General features: G+C 36.0%; 1 protein-coding gene across 1 annotated transcript in view; it reads right to left on the bottom strand.

Moving 5' to 3' along the window:
• smyd3 (SET and MYND domain containing 3) overlaps positions 1–12,489 on the bottom strand; it is a 1,145,948-nt gene that overhangs the window by 669,736 nt on the left and 463,723 nt on the right. The window lies entirely within an intron of this gene.

Below are 12,489 nucleotides of genomic sequence, written 5' to 3' on the forward strand. Positions count from 1 at the left end.
GTGGTAAAAGGTCAATCAGTCTGTCAGTCAGTCCTACACCTACTTAATTGAGGGTTGAGATGGGCAGATCCCATTATAGCAGCACAGGGTGCAAGGCAAGAAACATTCCAGTGCAGGCCATCAATTCCCCATTGTGAAAACAAATCAGAATCACAAAGCAATATAAGCTAAACATCTTTTGGGATGTACAGTAATAGGAAAACCGGACTACCCAGAGAAAAGCCCACACAGACATGGGGAAATCATATAAACTCTACATGCATGATAGCAGCACTACCCATGACACTAGAATGCCAACCAAAGGCAAAAGGAAGCTCAATCAGATATTAAGGGCTCTGAAAATTTATGCAAAAAGCACATTTTGTTATGGACTTTAATATGTCTTTTGCCAAAAAAAAAATCTTTCAAATTTTCTTATTGACCATATGAGTCTACAATTGAAATAAGAGTTCTTAGGAATATGCAAACCTATTCTTTAAAACTAAGCAAGATTTAACATTTAGGGTTCTATATCCTAATGCAAGACACTTACAGATAAAGTTTTCTTCATTGTTTCACCATACAATGATCTCGTCTCTTCTTTCAGCATCTCTTAATCAAGTATGCTTCTGATTTATAAAAACTGGAAGGGAAACCTCAAAAGGGACTTTCTTTCAGTGTTCAGGTACAGTCACCCATGACCCTTTTCTTTCAAAAACACATTGAACACACTGATCTTTATTAAGTCTGGACAGTAAGGTAATGAACAGAGGGTTCAGCCTTCATTACATGCACATATCTTCAGTAGTTGAATTATCTTCTCTGCCTAATAATCCAATCCAATCTATTTAGAAGAATTACAAGCAGGAACTTAACTGGTTTCAATAATGAGATTCTAAATCAAAAAAGTTAATTTAGTACACGTAATGGAGGTCAAGGTCAAACATCAATCAAAACAGAAACGACAACAGTTTGCATAGCAGAAGCTCCTTTTTTGTCTTACTTTTTAGTTCTTGGTGTTTTTTTGGGTGTAGTACACCCATATACAAAAAAGTACTTCAGATGAAATAAGATTATTTTCTAAGTAAGAACTATCTGAACCATTTTATCTCTGTAAATATTTAAAATAAAATAAGAAAAAAACAGTGAAAGTTTGATGAACAGACTAGTGCTACAAAAGAGGGCACAACAAATATGATGAAAGAAAATGTTTATTTTATTCAAAAGGGCTTTCATTCATTTATTATTCATACACTGCCAATAAAAAAGAAAACTATGTAAGTTACTGTTTTTCTGTGATGCCCCGCAAAAAAATATCTTTAACACTTGACTGCTAAAAACACAAGGTCAAGTCAAATGATACCTCCTCCCCAAGGCTCCTGCTAATGGAAGTGTAATTGACTGCTGAATAGCTGACCTTTAGCACCATGGATAGAGACAGCAGGAGACTGTGTGGTCTTGTGTTTGAAAAGAAACCTCCACCTGCCTGCTGTGTGACCTCAAATATATAATTTAGCTTTCTTGGGCTTCCTCCTCAAGTTCAGAGATAAAAGGCCTCCACATTTATTGTAAGTGCTTCTTCGTAAGCCAAACAGTTCAATTGTGTTCTCCTGATTGCAGAATATACAGCATTTTTATCCTTCAAGGTGATGTATGATATAAGACGGCACAGTGACACAGCAGGCAACACTGCTGTTTCACAACACTTCACCTACTGTTTGAAGCATGGTTGTAGTACTAATTGTGTGGAGTTGCCACATTCTCTCTGTGTTCATCTATGTTTCAAATAAACAATTTGGTTACATCATGATCTGGATGTTTTTGACACTGTAATTTCCATTCTGATGCTCTGCTAGCACACAATTTCTTGAGGGCCGAGATTGCCTGTGTTTTGTGACTTCAATTTTGGTTTATGTACTGAACCTGGATTTTGTTTACTTTGATCTTCTGCCTCTGATTCCTCCTTAGATTACGATGTGCTGATGACTCCCCTTTTTGTCCCCAGGCCTAGTCCACTCTTTATTTCTACTGCCTTCTTGTCAGATTCCTTTCAGAGGCTAAAGACATGCAAGTACAGTTGACTTATTTTCTACTCTACAGTACCCCAATGTCAGTTTTGTGTATGACAGTGTATGCCATTTTCCTATTAATTCTTCTGTCTCATGTTCAGTTTATTCACTTAAGTGTATCTTAATAATAGTAATTAGCAATGAACGAAGTAAAAACACTAGGGCAAATGATGAAAGATGAAAGGCTTGACACCGAAAATTTTAAAACTGGGTTAACTAAATTTAATTGGAATGAAGCAAGCATATATGCGTGCCCCGTGGAGATAATATATTGATTTTTTTTTTTAATCTCAGGTGTTAATGGAAGATTTCCTTGAGATTTTCATTCCACTCTTCCAGGTGTTCTGATTTTTAATCCTCTTTTCCCTGCTGACTATGCCAGTAAGTTTAGTGCAGAACCAGTGGCCATATTTCAGCATGCTTTGTCAATTGGCCTGGTGTCTACTCCACTAACCATTAATCATCATTATTAGGATACACTTAAAAAAGCAAATTCTACAGAAAAAGTGAATTGTGAATTATAACAAAAATATCAAAATATTAAGAATTTAAGACTTATGGCAAAAGTACAAACTTTCTTATGAATGAAGATCTCACACTGCTGGACTTTTCTAAATGCAGAATAAGAAACAAAAACAGGCCTACTAATTAAATAATAAGATTAGAAGCAAAAATGACTCAATGATTTTGAAACTGGTTGTAAAAAAAACCCTGCAGCCATTGAGATCCCCCAGGACTGGGATTGGACACCACTCATCTACAACTATAAACTTGTCACTAGTTTGCTTTCCTGCAACAACATTTGAGTTGAACACATCAAAGACTAGTGACACCATTTGACCTCTTAAGCAACAAGATAATGCTTCTGATAAACTGTGAAGTCTATTTGCTTTTTTGCTTCTAGGGAAGCAACATCATTGCTCACAGCAACACCATATGGCACAGGCATTCAAGCTTTATAGTGCTTGCCAAGTACTGAGCTTCGACAAACTTTCTCTTTTCCATTTACAACTGTGAAATAACTGGCAAAGTTGACTACATCTGTTTTTTCCTGTCCAGGATACCGCCTCTTCTTCAGTTGTTCCTCCACCCTATTGGCTTTTTCTAGTGTCAATTACTTCTGCTGTGCCCTTCGTTTGCATAAAGCCTCCTGTCAGCACCACAGAGAGCATGTAAGTTGACATAATATTAATAAATATCAAACAAATGAAAAATGTGTCAGCTAATTTTCTGTTGTTTCTAATGTCAATGTCAAATCCGTCAAAGATGTTAGAAGATTTTTCGGGTATTTAGCTTTTCTGCTGTAGGGATGTTTTTTACCCCTAAGATATATCCAAATATCTAGATGTATATCCAAATGTCTAGATTTATGCCAAATTTCAGCTTTTTAACTAAACAGGTAACAGTGTTTTTGTTGATGAGTTTATGAGTGTATATATAAAGCCTATTCCTGTCTACCTGGAATTTACACTTTGTTGTATATTCAGTTAACATTTGTGATGTGCCATCTATTGGAATATATTTTCTAATGCATGAAATAATCAAATGCAGATGGTGCAGCACAAAAATGAGCACTCTCATTCAGAATTTCATACCAAGTTCCACATAATTCGGGGCAACAGATTAACAAATTTCACTATAAACTAACATAGGAAAATTTAAACAGACAAAATATATAAAATGGAATGATGGTGGGAGGGAGTACTAATCTCATTTGAGTCCATTAAACATTCTTATTTTCTGCAAAATGAGAGCAAGAATAATTTGTGTAAATAAATAACAGACACAGCTATAAGGAGGGCACACTGGCTTTCCAGGACCAGAGTTTGAGACCCTCATGCCCAGACAATTGATTATTTCATTCTGTGTGACAGTCAAGGGTCTTCAATGAGATTAGTGCTTCCTTTGTAAATCTTTTTTATTTCCTATTTTTTTTTTCTATTTAATGTTTCCTTTATGATAGTGTCAGTTGTATACACCATATGTCAGAAAGAAAAATGCAATGCATTTTCTTAGTACACCCCTTTGCAGGGGTGTGTCAAGAATGATTCCTTTAAGGCAGGGGTCCTTAATCACGGTCCTGGAGAGCCGCAGTGGCTGCAGGTTTTTGCTCCAACCCAATTGCTTAATAAAAAGCACTTATTGCTAAAGTAACACTTCTGCTTCATTTTAGTGATTTTGAGCTCTTATTGCTTAATTTTGTCTTAAAAAGCTATTTTAATTGCTCCTTATTATCAATAACATGCAAATGACAAGAGAGAGCAGCATTTCTCCATTTAGCTTATTTACATTTACACTTGTGTGTATTTATCTGCACTATTGGGTTTAATTAAACACTTGGAAGAAAAATGAAGAGAAAAAAGTGAAGGACTGAGAATTACTCGTCCATTTTAGCCTTCAAATCATTTGCATGATAGAAAGGGAAAGAAAATCTAGGATATGAGAATGACCTGACATAGCAGAGTTAATTTAATTTTATAGCTTGTTAGTGCTTTATTGGCAAGAATTGCTTTCTAATTAAGCAACCAGGTCAGAACAAAAACCTGCAGCCACTGCGGCTCTCCAGGACTGGGATTGAGGACACCTGCTTTAAGGGAATGCATTGCTAGTGATGTCCTAGGAACTGGGAACTACAGTTCCACTCTGTTGAATTCACTTCTATCAGATTACACTTCTACACTTAGATTTAAACACTAGACCAATAGTATAAAATAAAATACTAAGTTAAAATATATTTGTGTTTCTTTGCTTGACCATCAGATGTTTCTCTACATTTATATCCACTCTGATTGTATATCATCTCTTTGCAACGCAAACTTGCCTTCTATTGTTTCCCCAAGGTTTAGCTCAGACATTTACTTACCTCCTGTCCATCTCTTAATAAAGTCGATATATTGTACAACCTTTATCTTAAGTTCATGCTGTCTAATTCTGTTATCTTGCACATCTCTTTTGCTTTACCTGCATGGATCTTAAACTTAACATTTCCATTCAAAAGCTCACCCTCTCTCTCCTCCCGCTACAGTTAACAAAAAGTGTAGCCCTGAATGATCCTCTCTTTCACTCTTTAAACATTACTTTTGACTAGTGTATTTCATCACAACCTCCACCAGAGCTCTCTCCTTTCCCACTAATAGTGTCACTTGATATATTGTTTAGGCCTTTATCAACTGTTGCTTGGAATGCTGCAGCTCCCTGGGGACATGGACCCTGTAACTGCCCTTCAACATCTTCTGCTTATTCAGTAAGCTGCTTTCTGCCTGATTCTACTTTCATGCACTCATGCTGCTCATCTTCTTTGCTTTCTCCCCATGGTGCCTGAAAGCTCTTCTGACCCACAGCTCCCTTCACAATTCTGCATTACACTTTAGTATCATATGTCTTTACTCTGTATTTCCCTCTACAGAGCCTCCCTTTTTCTATAGTCTGAAACGTTCTTCTTTGTACAAATAAGGAGATTACACAATCATAATATTCCAAATCTTTGTCTCGTCAGTATAAATGCTCCAGGTCTAACGACTTTCCTGGCACCTCTTGAAGAAACATCTCTTCACACAACACCTTATGATTGATTAAACCTTCAGCCACACATCTCTACTCTAAACTTCTTAAAGATTTTTTTAACCTTATCCGCCCTTTAACATGCAATTGTTTACAGATTATTGCTCGGTCATCTAGTCTTTGAACTAACTGTGGCACTAGATTCTTTGTATTATGCAAAAGACTGTTATTCTTAACTGACTGTTAAATTCACACTCTCGACCAGCACTCAGATGTTTAGTATCTGTCCTGACTTATCTTTGATAAAGATGTCTGTCAAATAGATAATAACAGCAAGAAATTAATTCAAACAGAACCTGTAGCCACGCACCCAAAGTTATGTTTAAGTCACACATAACCAGTGTAGACTCAATGGAGGAGCACATTTAGAAACAAAATGAGATAACTTTGCTACTCCAAGAAATGCTATGTAAGGTCTAAGTCTGCTTCTACCCTCAGCCACCAGGCTCTATAATAAGTCACCACTCAGCCGAGGAGGTTTATTATATATTGTTTTTTATCAGTATGCTGCTGCTGGAGTATGTGAATTTCCCCTTGGGATTAATAAAGTATCTATCTATCTAAACAAACAAATAATGATGCTATGGGCAATATATTTTGTGTCAAAGACTGACAATGACATGTGGTACTGTAGGTAATTGTAGGTATGCTTAATATTAATCACTTTACATTACTAAATATCCTCATTTCATTAATCTACTTACAGGTAATTCATGATTGCATGTTGCATAATGTTTGTACCTAGTTAACATACAGTACATAAGATTATTACAGTTCTTTTGCACATATATTTGTGCTGTTTTCGCTACTGCTGTAACTCTATCTATCTATCTGTCTATCTGTCTCATTGTCGGGCAACCGGTGCGCAGTGCGCAGTGGAATTTTTTAGGGGCGCCCGAAAACTTTTGTAAAATATTTAAAATTGCTAGTGTTTTTGAACTTTTGGTTGATTAAAAAGATGTTTAAAAAAATATATTTTATGTTGGAAAAACAGATAACGGAACACATACGGAAATGAAGTCTAAAAAACGCGACATACTTCAAATGATCGACAAGGAAATGCGCATCTGTCTTTCGAAAATTGATCCTCGAATTAATCTCATATGTGCTGAAAAACAATCTCAACGTTCACATTAATTAAATTTAAGATTTATCCTTTGATTCCTTTATTAATAAAATGTCTTTGAAACTTGTAAAATTAACTGTTTTTATTGGCGATTGTACATAGATTGTGTCGTCAAGACATTATTTATAGGCAATCCCTCAGGTGCGCCGCGAAAGAAAACTTTTGGTGCGCCGCAACTCAAAAAAAGGTTGCCTTTCACTGATCTATCTAGTCTACTTCTTCATTTCTGATATTCAAACCCTGACTATTTTTAAACTTGCTAATCATATTGATTGGCTCCATGAACTACACAGAGCATCTCTGAAGAGTTTGGCTCATGTCTGTTTTTAAACTATACAGGTTTGAGGAAATCTGTTTCCGTTTGTTCACATGTCTGTCCCAAAATAAAGTGCAGCAGCTTAAAGCTTCCTCTTCAAACAGGCTCTGACCAGCAGGCATACTACACAGCGGTGCCCTAGTAGCACTGAAGTGCTTTATTTGATCCTCTTCTGGCACATCTAGTGCAGCTTTGGAAAATATTTCATCTGACAATTTCAATTAACATGGAATGATTTGTGTTTCAGACAGGATCTCATTCTTGGCTTAAGTGTATTTTCTTTTTATTTAATGTTGTTGTCTTTTAAATATTATTTTGTATGTTATTGATTTTGTTTCCATTTTGAGTTTCGTGTGGTATATAATTATTTTACATTTCTGTATTATTTTATTAATGTATGTATTTGTGTTTTCTGCCCACATTTTCTGCTGTGTACCCTGAGCTGATGGAGGGAGGGTCAACTAATGCTGCAGCCAGAGAACCATTTCAGCAGTATTTAAGAAAAAGTAGCCTTCAGTATGGTTACATTAGCATTGAGGTTGCTTCCTGTCTTATGGTTTGTGCTTTTGTTTTTCATTTTCTGGTTTGGTACCCTAACTGAAACTGAAGGTACTATTCTTGCTTATTGGATTTGATTTTACTCACTTCTAGATTTGCCTATTTTATTCATTGATGTTTTGCTCCTGCCTCTGTTTCCACAATTCTTATAATAAATAATTCAACGTTAAATGAATATTGTTTGGTTGTCTTGATTCCTCTCTCCCTGTGAAGACATTTTCATATACAGTAATAAGCCTTTGTAAAAGTTTGGGACCAGGCTATCTAAAGTTGTGAGGCCTACTCATTGGATGCAGTGCTGCAGTTTAGTACAGTCTGGCTTTTGTTCTGAAGCTTGTCAATTTTTTTGAGATGTATGAACCAACAGGATCATAACTGAATTATTACATTCGTTGCATATACATTTGTATTACTTTAATCTTGCATGAAAAATCTAGACATTATCATTTATAACAACATTTTTTCGATATTACTTGATTTAAGATTACATTTTACCAAAAATGGCACCAAAACATCAGCAGTGTTGACTTGTAGTACCATTCTAAGATTTCCTTTTTGTTTGCAGGCATCGTTTTATTAATGTCAAACTCAAGGTTTCTTTTTTTTGGATTTACATGGTATGGACATGTTATTGCCATTGGAGTGTTGTTATTTATTTATTAATTTGTATTTTTGTTGTTTTTTTTTTACTTAATTTCCTTCTGTCATCATTAAAAGTAATTTCTCTCAAAAGACGTGTATCAGTTGCCTATGAACTCACTATTTAAATGACTTCTTTCTCATTCTAAGTGACATTGTTGTTTGTTAACTATGATCCGGAAACCTTTAGTTCAGTAATGAAGCACTCTCGAGCTGTTCCCATCTCAGTGAGCAATTAGGAGAGTCTCTGCTCAGAGGATGGAGCAGCTTCTTATAAACTGACAACTGGGTCCCCTGCTGCAGGCCGGCTACAATTCCCCTCGGTCTGCACAATTGCTGACTTTTATGTTTTAGTCAATAGACAGCATTTTTTGAGTTCAGAAAAATCAATTTATACTTCCAAACATTTGGAATATTGCTCGTTGTATGCTGGAAAATAAATGATTTGGAATTTTCTTTCTTTGTAATTCAAACATTTGATAACACCAGCGAATGAACTCCCTGCTGTTATAGCCAAGATGAAGGCTAGAACTTTATTGCAATCAGGAAAATAGAGTTATTTTTATTTTTGGATAGGCAAAATAGGCAGACATTCGTTACTAGGAAGATTACTGAAACTAGCGAACAAAACCCCAAAACCGAAACCGTTGTCAAAATAATGATTCAAATTGTTCTGAGCTATACTAAAAGAGAAGAAATCTCTATCACAGAACAATTATGATTAAATTGTCTGCAGAAAAGGGTTAAAGGGTCCCAAAGCTAGAATAACATGGACTGCATGTAGCATCAGGTCTTGAAAACGTAATATGACACAAACACATGTGGGTGAGCGAGAATGGCAACTCTACACAACATGGCTATGCTACTAAAAAATAATCTAAAATGACACATTATGCAAAAAATAATACATATTTTTAAAACTGAACAGAGAAACTTACTAAGAAAATAAAATGAAAAATGCTATAACTTCACATAACGTGTAGGAGGCTTTAATCATCAGCTAAGCATATTGTACTGATGAATTAAATATGCAGAATGTTCGGTAAATATAAATGTGTTTTGGAGTATATAAAATACACATTGTTCACTGCTGTTTCATATCAATTTCTTTATTGAAATAAAAACTATTTTATACTGTTAAAATGGGGTTATATACACATGAGAATGCTAGCATAATTTGAAGAAGAAATTAAACTTGCATAGGATGCAAAAGTGAGATAATTGGTATAATTACATACAGAAATTTTTTCGTTAAATGTGTATATATTAAATTTGCAGAGAACATTAAATAAGATGAACAGATTAAGTGCACACATTCACCGTGAGGAACACATTTCTACTAGTATAGCACAACTGTTAAAAATAGTGGCTGCATAAAATTTAAAAACAATCCTCTACTTTCTGAACCTGTTTTTCCACTGCAGAGATACAGTGATGTACAGGCTACCCTGGCAGGGGTATTTTAAAATGCAGGACTTTACCTTGAGACTCCATGTCTCCTGCATACCCACCCTTTGGAAAGGAACAGGAAAGCCATGGGGAAAATGGACCAAATGGACAGTACTTGGGCCAGGACTTAAAACTAGTTTGCAAGACCTGTTAGACAGCCACACTAAGCACAACACCTTCGTGCTTACTTCACTTCAGGGTTTATTAAAATACAGCAACATAATGCTACTTTATAAGAACTCAGTTGTAACAAAGATAATAATTCGAATAAAAATAAATGTGAAATTGCTTTTGGAAAGTTGAGCTCATAGGTATGATGATTGCTGGGAAAATCATCTACACATGAACACAATGTTGCAGGAGAGTTTGGTTTTCACAGCACCCAAAATGAATTTACTACATTGTAAGAATTAACATAATTTAAAAATGAGTACTGTCATCATCAGCCACCCAAAAACAAATAAGTCAATCAATCATAAGCAACACAAGCATTAGAAAAAGTCTAGCATAATACAACCATTTATAATCTGAAGTTAGTACAACTTATGATGACACTGAAATATAAAACCTTACATAAAAAGACAGAATGTACATGCTATATACAGACATCAAGTGTGTGGTGTCACTTTATATTTAATCTAGGTATTTATTTTCTCTACATGGTGATACTGTTATAGAGAACTCGATCCTATGGGAAATCAAAGACCTGGCCTGAACAGAATAGCAGTTCATCATAGTGCATACTCACTAGTCTAACAGTCAGTAAATGCTAAAATAGAACAATTTTAAAAGTTAAAGGTAAAAGAAAATCTGAGTACCTCCTAAGTATACTGGACGGTAAACAGCATTGGAGGGGCTGTTAGGGATAATTTAAAGAAGTACACATACTGTATATTCTTTGTCACTTAATCTAACCTGTAACCTTTTTTGGGATGTGAGAGAGGCATTTCAAGTAGGTAAAGAAAAAAAAAACACATACTGTACACAAAAAGAAAATGCAAAGTGTCCAGGCATGGATTCAAACACAGGCTCCTGGAGCTATAAGAAAACTGTGCTAACCACTGAAACACCAGATAAATAATGCAAAAAAATAATGCTACTATTTCTGCTGGGAGTAAATGTGCAGTGTACATCAGTAAGGTTTTTTTATTTGTTAGGGGTTTGATATAAACCAACTATACTTCCTTAGAAGGCTGGCATCCTTCAACATCTTTCAATAAGATGCTCAGATATTCTATCAGATGGTTGTCTGTCTGAAGCGCCCTCTTCTACGTGGTGGTGTGCTGGGGAGGCAGCATAAAGAAGAAGGATGCCTCACGCCTGGACAGACTGGTGAGGAAGGCAGGCTCTATTGTAGGCATGGAGATGGACAGTTTGACATCCGTGGCAGAGCGACGGGCACTGAGCAGGCTCCTGTCAATCATGGAGAATCCACTGCATCCACTGAACAGTATCATCTCCAGAAGGAGGAGATGCTTCAACAACAGATTGCTGTCACTATCCTGCTCCACTGACAGACTGAGGAGATCATTCCTCTCCCACACACTATGCGACTCTTTAGTTTCACCCGGGGTAAACGTTAACATTACACAAGATTATAGACTGTTATACCTGCCTTGCACTCTCCACCTTGCATTTTTTAACTTGCCCTGCATTTTTATCACTCTTTAATTAATATTGTTTTTATTGTTTTTTATCTGTATGCTGTTGCTGGAGTATGTGAATTTCCCCTTGGGATTAATAAAGTATCTATCTATCTATCTATCTATCTATCTATCTATCTATCTATCTATCTATCTATCTATCTATCTATCTATCTATCTATCTATCTATAAGTGTCTTCTTGGCAAGGCCACACTTGTCTCCAGGGCATGTGTTACCAGTTGGACTTAAACACCATCATTCCCAAGGTGTGTATTAGGTTACAATTGCAGAGTAAGTAACTTTCGCCATCTAATTAACCTTTCATGTATGCACACTCAAAGTGTCAGTGAGTAGAGTGGTGCCCTACACAATCCAAAGGCAGCTGGAAACTGGAAGAAACTCTCATAAAAAGAGATCTGGCAGACGCAAAGTCACAAACCAATCAGAAGACAAGTTTCTGAGTGTCATCAGCTTGTGTGATAGGTGCCTCACAGCACAACAGCTTCAAGCACAGTTTAACAGTGGTCGAGAGAAGCAAGTCTCAGTTTCTACTGTGAAGAGGAGATGTTGTGCTGCAAGTTTGACAGGGTAAGTGGCAGTAAGAAAACCATTCCAGGACAAAATAGAGCCTTGAAATACCAGCTGTGGGCAGGCTGAAAGAAAGTCTTATGGACCGATGAATCAAAATTTGAAATCTTCGGTTTCTAACGCAGGGTGTTTGTATGCTGTCGAGTTGGTGAAACGTTGCTTCCTCAGTGTGTGACACCAACTGTCAAAAAAGCAGGAGGAAATGTGATGGTGTGGGGTTCTTATGCTGGGCACAGACTGACTGGCATTCTGAACCAAAAAGGTTACCACAGTTGACTGATAAAAGGTGGCTACTTTGACTGATCAGACATTTGAATAAACTTGTGTACACTTAATGATTCCTTGACTTACTTTTTTTTAAGAGCCATTATTTAATTGTTCAATGCCTTAATTTCATGAAACATTAAGATATTAAACAAAGTGCACTTCCATAAAAACTAAAAAAACTGAGGTGCACTAAATCTTTTAATTGGTATTGTACATCCCCAACATATTCGCCTACACTCCTCACAAAAAAGACTCCAATTTTAATACTGTCATGCCATTGAACTATTAAACAA

The sequence above is a fragment of the Polypterus senegalus genome, chromosome 3 (genome assembly GCF_016835505.1).
Source record: "Polypterus senegalus isolate Bchr_013 chromosome 3, ASM1683550v1, whole genome shotgun sequence".
Classification (NCBI taxonomy): domain Eukaryota; kingdom Metazoa; phylum Chordata; class Cladistia; order Polypteriformes; family Polypteridae; genus Polypterus; species Polypterus senegalus.